We start from the raw sequence: 2079 nt of genomic DNA on the forward strand, positions 1-2079 counted from the left end.
AAAAAAAAAAAAAAAATTATTCCTGGTCACCTAATATATTACAGTCAGATAACAGATACCGTAGAACACTAGACAAATATAACTCCCACAAATCTTCTTTCACATTAAAATTAATCCTTTCTCTCTCTTTCTCCCTCCCTCTCTCACCAGATGTCACAAGCAAACTTCTATTCAAAAGCCGAGTTGCAACCAACTCGTAGTGGTGAGTGAGTAAATGTCAGTTTTCTGTGTTGTGAGTGGAAGAAAACACACGTCTTAGGCCCCAGACATGCAGACGGCAGGATTGCGAGTGTTGGGAAAATGGAGAAACGTGATTTATATTCTTACCAGAGACAAGCCTGTCCTGCTTGCTCAGGGCTGCCACCAGAACCAATTACTTCTCTCAAAAAACAGCTTTGGGTCCACTCAGAAACTCAAAGAGAAGGGCTTTGATATGATAAATCCATATCATAAAACATGGAAGAAACACATTTGTCTTCAAAGTGCTGAAACTGTAGTTTTTAGAGTCCAAACTGAACTTCAGCTTTATTGCTCACTAAGTAGCCCGGAGTTACTAAGGTCTCAAATTTTCTGCTTCCACGTCCTTGAAACAGGGATCACATCTATCCCCCAGAGTCGTTCCGAAGGATAAAGAAGATAAAGTAAAGAAAGTGCCCAGCACAGTGTGAGCCATTCAAAGACTCCTGCACCTCAGCGCTCCCAGCGCCTTTCTGCAGCCCAACGGGTGGAGCTTGTGCAGCAGGAAGACCTCAGGAGGCAAGACAGTGGCTCTTTGTGAAGACCTGAGCAAGCTCTTGACATAAACTCTGCGAAAAGCTGGACTGGAGAAAGGCTTAGGACTGAGGGTAACGGAGCGTTCCACTGCTCTCCCCATAAATATCTGCCATTTCACCTGCACGTCTTAGGGTAGATGGAAACTTCTGCCGCCTAAGGAAAGCCCAATGCACAGTGCATTCCTAGTGCCAGAGCAAAGGGCAACAGAGCACGAGGGAGTCACGCACCTTCCACTGGCCCAGGCCCCAGCTCCGAGAAGACTTTGGCCATTTAGCCTGTGGCTGGGGCAGGAATGCAGGCCAAGCTGCCGCAAAAGTAGGAAGTGAAGGAGGAAGGATGAAGTCTTTGGCACAGTAATCTCACTGACGAGTAAAACCTGCCTTGGTGAATATTCTGGGCTCACCATCAAACTAATCACTCGTCTTCCCAGAAGACGGAGAGAGGGGGGCTGTACCTGCTTCCTCCAACACTGGCCAGAGTGGAGAGGAAGCAGAAGCCCTCATCTGTGAGCTGTGGTGGAAACTGGGTAGAAGGGCCTGACCCTAGCAGTCCCTTTAGCCATTAAAGGATTCCTGATTGCCTCAAAGCCCCTGGGTTTTCAGTACATTGTGTATTAGTGAGTTTATTAGAATTATTTAGTAATGCTACCAGGCACGGTGGCTCACACCTGTAATCCCAGCACTTTGGGAGGCCAAGGCGGGTGGATCACCTGAGGTCAGGAGTTTGAGACCAGCCTGGCCAACATGGCGAAACCCTGTCTGTACTAAAAATACAAAAATTAGTCAGGCGTGGTGGCAGGCACCTGTAATCCCAGCTACTCAGGAGGCTGAAACAGGAGAATTGCTTGAACCAAGGAGGCAGAGGTTACACTGAGCTGAGATTGCACCACTGTACTCTAGCCTGGGCAACAAAGCAAGATCCCATCTCGAAAAATATATATATACAAAAATTAGCCAGGTGCGGTGGCATATGCCTGTTATCCCAGCTTACTCTGGAGGCTGAGGCATGAGAATCTGTTGAACCCAGGAGGCAGAGGTTGCAGTGAGCTCAGATCAGCCTGGTCAACATGGTGAAACTCCATCTCTACTAAAAATACAAAAATTAGCCAGGCATGGTCCTGGGCGCCTGTAATCCCAGCTACTAGGGAGGCTGTGGCAGGAGAGTCGCTTGAACCCAGGAGGCGGAGGTTGCAGTGAGCTGACACCGTGCTGTTGCACTCCAGCCTGGGCAACAAGAACGAAACTCTGTCTCCAAAAAAAAAAAAAGAATTATTTAGTAATGGAAAGTGCTACCTCTTTGGGGGTG

At 47.8% G+C, this 2079-nt stretch overlaps 1 pseudogene; it reads right to left on the reverse strand.

The window, feature by feature from the left end:
* Window positions 1-1044, reverse strand: part of LOC105551203 — a 6604-nt pseudogene extending 5560 nt beyond the window's left edge.
* Between the last annotated feature and the right edge of the window lie 1035 nt (window positions 1045-2079).

The sequence above is a fragment of the Mandrillus leucophaeus genome, unplaced genomic scaffold, assembly GCF_000951045.1.
Source record: "Mandrillus leucophaeus isolate KB7577 unplaced genomic scaffold, Mleu.le_1.0 Scaffold51, whole genome shotgun sequence".
Classification (NCBI taxonomy): Eukaryota; Metazoa; Chordata; class Mammalia; order Primates; family Cercopithecidae; genus Mandrillus; species Mandrillus leucophaeus.